Source organism: Trichosurus vulpecula, chromosome 4 (assembly GCF_011100635.1).
Source record: "Trichosurus vulpecula isolate mTriVul1 chromosome 4, mTriVul1.pri, whole genome shotgun sequence".
Taxonomy (NCBI): Eukaryota; Metazoa; Chordata; class Mammalia; order Diprotodontia; family Phalangeridae; genus Trichosurus; species Trichosurus vulpecula.
The window spans coordinates 193,055,763-193,067,583 of record NC_050576.1 but is presented as its reverse complement, the minus strand read 5'-3'; the positions used below and the strand labels follow the sequence as shown (position 1 = coordinate 193,067,583).

Below are 11,821 nucleotides of genomic sequence, written 5' to 3'. Positions count from 1 at the left end.
TTAGTATTTTCTTCATCACTTTCTTAAGTCTAGACAATCATCAAAACAGTAAATCAAGCCCTAATTTATAGCACTTGGTGTAAATGCTCTCATGCTGAAAATTTAACCATCAGCTCTCATGAACCTTTTGGAGCTAGCACTCGCACACTCTTGAATATAGCATAATTATCTCTAAATTAATGCTTTGCTCCAGGGAATCCTTTTTTTTTTTAAATACAGGTATTTTGAAACCCTTCTTTGAGTTTCAACCACAGGTCACTAAACCCAGCTTTTCAGTGTCTGAACACAACTGATGGTGAAAGCATTTTGTTCAAAGCCTGTAGTCCCAGGTAAAGGACAATTCTAATTGAAAGGTAGAAGCATTCTTTCCTTTTCTTTCCCTACTAGCCTGGTTGCAAACAAAAGGTTTGTACCAGTGATAAGAAGGTCATACGTGAATTCAGGGGCTAAAACCATAGCCAGCTTCCTATGTTCTTTCAGGCGCTGCCAGGACCATGTTCTTGATGTAAGCCCACCGAGAGTGTGTGTGTTCTATGTCAGGGACTGCATTCAAATTCAAAAGATGCCACCTCCGATCAACAAGAATCCCTGCTACGTGAACTTAAATAACACGAAGTTTGCAAGAGGATGAGAAAGGCCACCGACTAAAAGCTTCTTGCACACAGTCCCCATACCCTACTACTTCGGGAGCATAGGATGAATAGAAACACTGTGCCCCACCTCCCCGCAAAGTGCTCCTCCTTTTTGGTGGTGGGGAGGATGGAGAATGGGATGAGCAGCCATAATTTTCCCTCCAGTTAATTTCCTTTCTAGCACGAATCAAATAAAAGAAAGTTATACCTAAAATTATGTCATTACCCCTGCTGCTTAGCCTATATCACCATTTCCCTCGTCCTTCTCTGCCTTTGTCCATTATCTTTACTTCTTCTTTCCTCTGCACTTCTCTCCCTGTTATTTCCCCTTCTTTCTTCCATAGTAAATGATATAACTTGGAAATGAACCTTCTGATTAGTTTTCATTTTGTCTCTTCTTGAGGATCTTATTTCCTTGTTTTTTGTGAAGTCTTCTTGGCCATTTTGTCACCCATGAAACTATGCCTAAGTTACTCTGCTTGCAAAATGAGGAAAATGATAATCCTTAGTTCTTTCAACCTATTTTGCTAGGACATGGTGAGTCTCCTGAGGGCATGCTACAGTTTGTCAGTGGCCTTTCATCAGTCCATAAGAGAGAGAGATCACACAGACTGGTTATCCATTCCCTATGTTAAGACCTTAAGGAATGGGGAGGAAGCGGGGGCAGTGACCTCCTTCCCATCCTACTTTTGCAGGGTTCCAATTATTGAGAAATTTTATTTCTATCAAAGTAAAATCCGACTGTCTTTAACTTCCACACGCTGCTGATAGTTTTGCCCTCTGGGTTTACATAGAACATAATCTCTCCTGGATGACAGCCTTTCAAATAAGACAACTATCATGTTCCCTTCACAGCCTCCCCCCTTCCCCACTGATCCTGTGTCTTTACCATTCCAAGTTAAACATTGCCATTTCTTTCACCTTATCCTCCTATGGCTCGGTTTCCTCCAAGTTGTCTTCTGAGACATGTGCTACCTTAGAAAGACACAGTAATCCTGATGATATCTGATTAAAATTAATCAAAATTTGTATATCGCCAAGAATATTAAGGAGTCAGTTATAAAGGAATGGAAAAACATTCTCTCCAAATTCTTTTAGGGGTATACTGGTAAACATCAGTCCATCCTCTGTCTTGATTAGTGTAAATTCTAAAGGTTGTTTGATAAGAGAAAGTGCAGAATAAATAAACGGTATAATGTAAATATGAAAGTACTTTTGAGCTTCAGAGAGAATTGTTACATTTATTAAAGGTGGAATTTTGCAATTGGGTCTAAAGACTGGAAGAATCATCCCTTATTCTGAATTATAGAATCTCACGCTTTATAAGACTTGGATTAACTTTGGATTTTAAACCAAAGAAACAAAAACCCACCCACCTGGAATACACCTACTGAGAATTCCTACTCTTACTGCTCAAGCCAATCTAGAAATTAAAACTATAATGAACCTGTTTTTCATGAAATTAAGAGACCTGGAATGCCATTCCCCACTCACCACTCATCATCTTCATTCTATGACTTATTCCTTATGGGGGGGGCGGCACCTGGAGGAAACTACTTTTAGTGACATTTTACAGAACATTCTCAAATACCAGCATGCCTCATTTTACAAAATAAACATAGTATTATCAGAGGTGCCTGCAAAGCAAATCCTATATTCCCATGGACATCCCTCATAAAATTCCCAATAGACTATAAATTGAAAACATTTTGTGAAGAAGGGACTAAATTGGTGAGCAGTCCAGTGCTACTTCCAGAATTTTGTGGTACATTCTTGACCCAAGGATCTCCTTTTTACCATCAAAACTCCCACCTTGTCCATTACCAACCAAAACAGCTTCAGATGAGACAGGAGATTCTGAATATTTCCAGAATATAACTCCCCTCCTTTTTTATGGAAGGAAATATGTCTGATTTTTCAAAATCAGGCTGCAAAATTTTATCTTAGCAGAAGATGCTACTAATCAAACATATAATGTTGTCCAGGCTGAAAAGTCCTTAAATAAAAGGTATCAGGCTCCATAAGTTTAATCAGTACCCAATGTTATCAATTTTACAACTTGGAACTTATGTATATCGAGTTTATTTAAGCAGGAGGTTGCCTCTGGGAACTTTACATTGTTAGTAGCTCAGATTTTACTATGTGAAATTATGTTTAGTATATTCTTCAACAGGAGTAGGGGAAAAAGAACCTTGAGCTGGGACCAGAAAGCTGAGGTCACCATGTTTGAAATTTCATATTCTTGGCCCTGTGGGAGTTCATCTGTAAAATACACAGACTGTAACCACATGTCAGTTTTAAGTTTGTTTACCTTCTCTTTAATGACTTAACAGAAAAAAAAACTGCATGATGAAATATATTTTCTCCAAATATATATATAATATATTTATATAATATATAATCTTAGTTAACTCAAAGGTATATACATTGTATAATAAATAATATTTATAAAAAGAGAATTCTTTTGAATATAAAATCAAAAAGATTGACAACCTCTACAACTTTTTACAAAACTTTGGATACAGCAGGTTTGTAGGAAATTTCCATCGGATACTAATACCTGACTACAGCAAGAATAATTACAATGTAATCAATGTACTATTATTAAATAATTAAGTCAGCTACTGGAATACTCCCTGGAAACATGACTTTTTTTTAACCACTTTTAATATAGAATACATAAGGTATGAAAAGGCTGCTTTTAAAATATGTATCAGTCAGAGCAAGCATCACCAAGTCGCCTTGGTTTAACACTTGGCAGTCTAAGGTGAGGAGGAGGGAGCAGTCAAGCTCCTTATAGGGGAGGTGGGGGAGAGGGAGGGGAGGTGGAAGTATACTTTTTGCAGCTTAAAGTACGCATGCGAGGCTCCTAGGTAATGGTGTATACCATCTTAGAGAACGAGCAGAATGCTACTAATTCTATCCCTTGACCCCTGGTCCAAGAATGTGGTAGCTCAAATAGAAAACAACTTTTTTCTTTCTTCCCTGAATCCTCTTCCCATGTATTTTTGTAAAAGTTCCCCCCCAAAAAAAAAATTCATTTCCTTGGATTTCAATAGCCTATAGGAGGTGTAAAATTGTCCCAAGGCTGGGTAGTTGGTCCTACTAAGTGCATCTCAGTAATTTGTGGACCAAGAAGATCAAGCCTGCCTGTCATTAATGGATTATGTCAAAAATCAACACCTGTATGATGAGTAAATGTTCAGTGTCACCTCTGAGTAAAAATGAGGGGTAGAAAAGCAATATTGAAGATAAAAATGAGGGGAAGAAAAGCAATATTTCATTGGATTGCATTTTTCCTTATATAGGTCAAAGAAAGGTATGGATGGTTGTTGGGTGTAGGGTGGGGGAATTGTCCTTATTTCAGAGGAAACAAGAATACTTCTCATTCCTACAGCTAAAGAAAAAAAAAAACCATGGATGGATGGCCTCATAAAGACCTGTGAGACTCCATTAGAGCTGGTGAACAAGGCTTGCCCATGTTGCCAGTTCACAAAAAATCACTTGACTGCATTTCCAGGTGAAACCTCTTTACAAAGAGACTTTGGGTTTTGCATCTATTGTTCATAAATGCTTCTTAAGCAGAATGGCCTTCTGGAAAAAAAAAAAGACAATAATGAATGGCTGCTATTTGGCCAGCTTCACAGGTGCTTAAAGTTCAAAAGCCTCTTCCAGCTCAGCCTTGGCCCAGCCTACCGCTTTATCCTCACTAAAACTATGGCTTTTCACCAGCATATAAAGGTATGTCAAATTTGGATGGGAGCAGTTAGGGAAGAGGATACCACAGGGGGCTGTCCTGCCTCATAATTCCCACCTCATAGACACTGAGGAATCCCATCGTAAGTAACAGTTTGGAAACAGTGATTGCTGTTATCAGGCAGAGAGCTTGGATCAGCCCAGCCTGTCCTGCTGGAGTTGACATTTTTAAAAATTTTTTTGTTTTCTCATAACATGTGCAAAGATTAGCTCTGGGGTCTGTGCCTGTCAGACCCTAGAGAACCAAAGAGAGAGCCCCTTCTTTAAAAAAACAAAAACAAAAAAACACACACACACACACACAAAGCATCCAGAGTAGGGTGAAAATCTTGAGGAAAAGGAAGGAGGAAAAAGTCCCATTCATTGGGTGGGTTAGGTCCAGGTAATTTACCACACATGCATCTGGCATTAGTCTGTTTTGTTCAATGCTCTCTGATGCTGTGAGCATGGGTCCTGGCTGTAGATCCTGGCTTCCCGTGGGACTGTGGTCAATCCTCCCAGCCACATGCTTCACCTGCTCCCAGAGCCCTTTGAAAAAATAAAGAGAAAGATTGAAAAGGAAGAATCTCTTGCCCCTGGGAGACCACCCTTCTGGGTGAAAAAATAATGCAGACTTGTTTGATCTTTCTGTTACACTAGGATTCCCATCTTAATTAATAGGGGTTTTATCTTCACTCATTAAGGGTTCTTAGCACTATGCAAAAGATACTTGCAAAATCTGGTAGCCTTAGAGACAAAAGAGTAAAAGATCTTCACTTGTCATTTTGCAAAATTCAACAAATATATAGAGTTTTATAGACAGTCTAACAACTAAAACACCCTTAAGGCCAGGTACAGAAGGGATCATTGCTGGCCAGCCTAGTAAGCAGTCTGTATGTGGGTATTGGGTTGGTTGAATATTAAGAGGGAGAATTCCAGTGCACAGTTTATAGTGACTAGAGGACAGCCATCGTCTTTGCAACAGCCACTCATCCGTACGAGCAGTCAGACTCTTCTCTCTCCAAAGCCTGGTAGTGTGTCAGTGAAATCCCTAGTCACTGATGCAAGAATGGGAATGAATTTGACTTTGAGACACAAGAATCAAGAGAAGCATGAAAAGGTAAACAAGAAAGAGAAATCATAAGGGACTTACTAAAGTTGAACTGTTTTGTTTACATTCCTACATGGAAAGATTATGTGTATAATTCATGAGACCTCAGTATTAGGGTAGCTGAAGGGAATATATATATATATATATATATATATATATATATATATATATATACACACACATTTATGTATATGTATATATATATAGACAGAGGGCACAGGGTGAGTTGAATATGAAGGGATGATATCTAAAAAAATAAAATCAAATTAAGGGTTGAGAGGGGGGAAAGGGAGAGATAGAATGGGGTAAACTATCTTGCATAAAAGTGGCAAGAAAAAGCAGTTCTGTTGGAAGGGAAGAGGGGGCAGGTGAGGGGAAATGAGTGAATCTTGCTCTCATCGGATTTGACCTGAGGAGGGAATAACATACACACTCAATTGGTTATCTTACCCCACAGGAAAGGAGGAAGGAGATTAAAAAGGGGGGATGGTAGAAGGAAGGGCAGATAGGAGGAGGAGGTAATCAAAAGCAAACACTTTTGAAAAGGGACAGGGTCAAGGGAGAAAATTGAATAAAGGGGGATAGGATAGGAAGGAGCAAAATATAGTTAGTCTTTCACAACATGAGTATTGTGGAAGGGTTTTGCATAATGATACACATGTGGCCTATGTTGAATTGCTTGCCTTCTTAGGGATGGTGGGTGGGGAGGGAAGAGGGGAGAGAATTTGGAACTCAAAGTTTTAAAATCAGATGTTCAAAAAAAAAGTTTTTGCATGCAACTAGGAAATAAGATATACAGGCGATGGGGCACAGAAATTTATCTTGCCCTACAAGAAAGTAAGGGAAAAGGGGATGGGGGGAGTGGGGTGACAGAAGTGAGGGCTGACTGGGGAATGGCGCAATCAGAATATATGCTATCTTGGAGTGGGGAGGAGGGTAGAAATGGGGAGAAAATTTGTAATTCAAACTCTTGTGGAAATCAATGCTAAAAACTAAAAATATTAAATAAATAATGATTCAAAAATAGAATGGGAATGAGGGTGAGAAGCAAATAACTACTTGCCCTGGACAAGTAGAAGTTTTACAGGATGTGTATTACAGAGCAATGATTTGATTCACTTTACTGTCTCTGCACTTTTAAGGAAGATTTGTGAGCTAATAAAATGCTTTATAATTCTTTGCAAGGCTGATTTGGAACTGGCCTGTAATTCATCACTGGTCATGATAGATAGCTCGGCACTGGTTTAAAGTTCATGTATTCATTCAACCAACATTAAAGTTGAGGGTTATCTGTGCTCAGACCACTTCTGTCTTTCAATCTTGAGCCCAGTGGTCTGTGGGGTCATGTTTCTCAGCCTTCTCTGGGCTTTTGATTTTCAAATCAAAAAGCTCTTTCCATGGGGGCTATGCTGATAAGGCTGCCTGAGGAGTTATCTGGCCCATCTTCCAAACAGGAATGTCTCATTCTCCTAGGACAGGAAAAGATCAATCAATGTTTCCATAATGAATTATCTTAGATGGGGACCTAACAACCAACCTGGCTGATTTGATGCTGTGCCTCCAAAACATGCCTTAAAGCCAACCTTAAAAGGTGATGTGGTAAAAGGTCATTAAAAGTATGAGAGTTAACTTTTCTGCTGTGAGCAACCCTAACCTGAAGAAAAAGATTCTACTTAATTCCACTTATATGAGAACACTATAAGAGTATCTTACATTCATATCATGTTTTGCGTAGACTGTATGATGTGAACCTCACCCTTTAAGGATCAGAAACTGAGGTTCAGAGATATTAATCTACTTGCCCAAGGTCTCCTGCATAGTGATAGATAACTATCACTATCTGGATTATAGCCTGGAGACTAGAAATTAGGTCCATGAAACCTTGTCAATAGCTCATTTAACTGTTCCATATAAATAACTGGGCTTAGCCCTTTTAGCAAAGGGCTTACACCTTTGTCTACTTGAAGGAGAGTAAGGTCCATAATTCACACAAGACACCGGAATGTACTAGATGTACTGGAAAGCATGGCTACTAATTTTTCCCTCCCAGAAAGACCCCAGGCTTGAGTTTCTGTATACTACTCTATTTATAATCTCCTGCAGCCATTTTCACCAAGGTCCATTCTTCACAAGTGGCATCTAATTCTTTCCTCTCCATTGTTCTTACCTCTCTGAAGGGCTGAGTACCAGGCCTGGAGTCAGGGAGACTCATCTTTATGAGATTAAATCCAGCCTCAGACACTTACTAGCTGTGTGACTCTAGTAAGCCACATGGCCCCATTTGCCTCAGTTTGCTCATCTGTAAAATGAGCTAGAGAAGGAAATGGCAAACCACCCCAGTATCTTTGTCAAAAAAGAAAACCCAAATGGGGTCACAAAGAGTCGGACACGACTGAACAACACCACCACTTCTCTGAACTCTAGACAGGAGTAATTGCAGTGAGGACAGCTGGTAAACGAGTTTATAGACCTGTCTTTGCTAGTCTCATCTTGTGATCCTCCCTCTGGCATAGCTTTCCCTGTCTCATTAGATTGCCTGTCTTCATGACTTGGAGTGAGTAAAGAAACACTGGTCAACTACCCAGGAGCCAACAAAGAGAAATTCTATTCTTGATTTGACTCTAATCAATGGAAAGAAATTGGTTGCTGACATGGAAATGAGGGAAACCTTGGGAGAAAGTGATCAGTCCTTCTTGGTGTTTGTGATAGAGGAAAGGATAAGCTGCAGCCATTTTGATGGATTCTCTATCAGGCATTTGAGGAGAACAGATTTTTCAAAGGCTAAGCCCAATACATTCAGATTTATTACCACAGAAGAATTATTCCAGCCCAGGAGGGACAGGAAACTCCCAAAAATGTCACAAAGAGAAACCATTCTGATGTGAAGGAAAAAGCTATTGTCCAAAGAAATCAATACACAGGAAACTCACCAACCAGCTAAGAATATTGACAGACCTGGTATAAAATAGAAATTCTCAAAGTGTAGGCCAGGGACCTTGATAGCTCCCCGAGACCCTTTCAGACAATCCACAAAGTCAAAACTATTTTTGTAATAATAATGACATTTTCTTTTTTTTTTGATTGACATTTTCTCTAATATAGTAAATATTGATAGCTATAACTCACATAAACGAAAGCTCTTCGGAGGTTTTCAGTAATTTTTAAGAGTTTAAGAGATCCTGAGACCAAAAAGTTTGTGAACTATTAGTATAGAAGATAGAAGCCACAGAGTGTCCTAGGGCTCTTGGTCCCATTGTCATTGCTCAGTTATGTCCTACTCGTCATGGCCCCATTTGGGGTTTTCTTGGCAAAGATACTAGAGCAGTTTGCCAGTTCCTTCTCCAACTTATTTGACAGATGAGGAAACTGAGGCAAATAGGGTCAAGTCCTTTGGCCAAGGTCATACAGCTATTAAGTGTCTGAGGCTGGATTTGAACTCGGGTCTTCCTGACTCCAGGCCCCAGGCATTCTATCCACTGCACCACCTAGCTGTCCTTCTTGATCCTATGCTATTTAACATTGTTAACAATTCCACGGCTAAAGGAACAGATGGTATGCTGATCAGATTTTTTAGATAGGATGAAGCCAGGAGAGAGGCAACACACTGGACAACTAAAGCGAGATTTAAAAAGACAGATTAGAACACTGGGCTGAATCAAATAAGCTGAAACATAACAGGAATAAATGTAAAAGTCTTACATCTTGGTTCAAAAAATCAACCTCACAAGTACCAGATGGGAATGATGTGTCCAGAGAACCCGAGGCCCCAAGAAGATCTAGAAGTTGTTCATAGTGGACTGCAAGTCAACTTTATGAGATGGCAAAAAAAAAAAAAAAAAAAAAAAAAAAAACCTGATGCAGTCTTTGGCTTCCAAGAGGGAGGAGGTGTTCACCCTGCTCTACTCTGGCCCGCACAGAACACGTTATCCATATTGTGTTCTGTGCATCACACTTTAGGAAGGACATTAACAAGCCTGAGAGGACAAGCTTGTCCAAAGAGGATGAGCAGGTGCTGAAGGGCCTCAAGTTCACGCCACAGGAAGATGAACTGACAGGACCGGGCATGCTTAGCCTGGAGAAGAGAATACCTAGGGAAGAGGGAGGGGGAGAGGGAGAGGGACATGATATCTGTCTTCAAGTATTTGAAAGCCAGTCACCTGGAAGAAGGATTAGACTGATTCTATTTGGCCTCAGGGGGCAGATCTGGGAGCAACAGGTGGGCGTTGCAAAGGGGCTAGAAATAAGGGGAAACTTCCTAACAATTAGAGCTATGCAAAAGTGGAATGGATGGGTCTCAGAAGGTAGATAGTATGTTCCCCCTTTCAGGAGGTCTTCAAACAGAGGCTGGATGACCTAACCTGGGTTCAAATGCTGGCGTACTACAGGTGTGACCTTGGGCCAGTCACAATTCCTGTGAGCCTCAGTTTTTTTCATCTGTAAAATTATGGGTTTGAACTCAACTTCTAAGGTCCCTTCTAGCTCTCAATCTGTGGTCTCATTCACTTATATGTTCTAGAAGGAAATGTTTTTTTTCTGGTATCAGTTGGACCCAATGGCCTCTGGGAATGTTCCCAATAGAACACTGAAGTTCTATTAAATGAATGCCCCCTCTTTGGCCAACATTCACAGAGTAGATCTATGCTATACATGGAGCATTAGTCCTGGGGTATCTGGCAAAGGTCAATCAGTGAATCTTATGATAGGATTTTCTTTCATTACAGTACCTTCTTGATTTGCACAAATGAAATCCTCTGTGAAGATTGGAAAGGATTTTTTTTTCCTATCAGATAGGAGCCAATAGATTATAAACTCCTCGAGGGCAGGGACTGTCTTTTGTCTTTTTTTTTTTTAATTCCCAGCACTCAGCACAGTACCTAGCACAAAGGTGTTTAATAAATGTTTACTTATTGATTGATAGGAACCCTTGTTAGAAATTTGGACCCAGAATCGTAAGTCCTAGGGCAGGAAGGAAACCAGATGGCATCTGGGCCAATCCTTTTTATTTTACAAATGAGGAAACTGAGTGCCACAGGGGAAAAATGGCTTGCCAAAAATCATACAGTAAGCTTGTGGAAAAGGTAGGACCTGAACTCAAGATTCTATATTTCTAGTCTAGTCTCAACATCATTCTGCCCCTACACTTTGTGGACCAGGATCCATGGCTAGGGAAGGGACACAGAGAAGGTACAGAACATGGTTTCCACCAAAAACACTTAGACCCAAGTAGGTATTGATGTGGCAACCTTTAAAATCCAGTTCTTGGCTAGCTAAGAGAACAAGAGCCTTCTATGATTACTCCACCCACCAGAAAAAACCCTCCACAGGTTGCCAAGGTTATCAGGCTGGTTTTGTCAGGGCATCTATACAGTTCTTTATGTAAAGGGCCTGTGATTTCATGGCTGTGTCACAACTCCCTCTATTGATGTATATTGAGTGACCTACTCATACTTAAACAGCTAGTAATCAATCAATTAACCAGTATTTATTAAGTGTGGTGCTATGCCAGAAACAGTGCCAGAGACTGGATATGAATAACAATAGCTAACATTTATAAAGTGCTTTTCAAAGAACTTTACAAATATCTCATTTGATCCTCACAACAACCCTGAGAGGTGGGTGCTGTTATTATCCTTATTTTACAGATGGGGAAACTAAGGCACAGAGGTTTTTTATGTCACTTGCCCAGGATCACACAGCTAGTCAATGTCTGAGACAGAATGAATTTATATATCTCTGATGCCAAGCCTGATGCTGTATTCATTTTGCTACCTAATCACCTCTCAACTCATTTTGCTATCCACTCAGTTATGTTGCCTCTCATATGATTTTATTTGTATATGGAAAAAGAAGAAATCCCAAAGAGAGGAGTCCTCTTTTACTTCATTGCAATCCTTATGGACGGACAATAAAGCCTCAATATCCAAACTCTGACTTCAAATTTCAAGTCCATAGCATCCTTATATTGTTTTTACAGCAAGTGGCCAGTCCAACCCAGACTCATCAGAACTAGTCCAGGCATCTGGGAGTGAACTTGGTGATTCAGGAGGAAAGAAGAAAGGAAAGAAGGAAGGAGGGCAGTAAGAAGGAAGGAAGGAAGGAAGGAAAGAAGGCATGAAGGAAAGAAGGAAGAAAGGAAAGAAGGAAGAGAAGGAGGGAGAGAGGGAAGAAGGAAGGAAGGAGGACAGTAAGAAGGAAGGAAGGAAGGAAGGAAGGAAGGGAGGGAAGAAAAAAGGGAGGGAGGAAGGAAAGAGGGAGGGAGAGAGGAAGGAAGGAGGGAGGAAGGAAAAGGAAGGGATTAAAAGGAGGGAAGGGATGGGAGGGATAAAGGGAAGGAGGAAGGGAG

At 40.1% G+C, this 11,821-nt stretch overlaps 1 protein-coding gene across 1 annotated transcript in view; it reads right to left on the bottom strand.

The window, feature by feature from the left end:
* Nucleotides 1-4,700: 4,700 nt before the first annotated feature.
* Nucleotides 4,701-11,821, bottom strand: part of WNT3 (Wnt family member 3) — an 88,781-nt gene continuing 81,660 nt past the window's right edge. The window contains exon 5 of the mRNA XM_036758210.1: nucleotides 4,701-4,916. The gene's annotated coding sequence lies outside the window, so the exon portion shown is untranslated. The remainder of the gene's footprint in view (nucleotides 4,917-11,821) is intronic.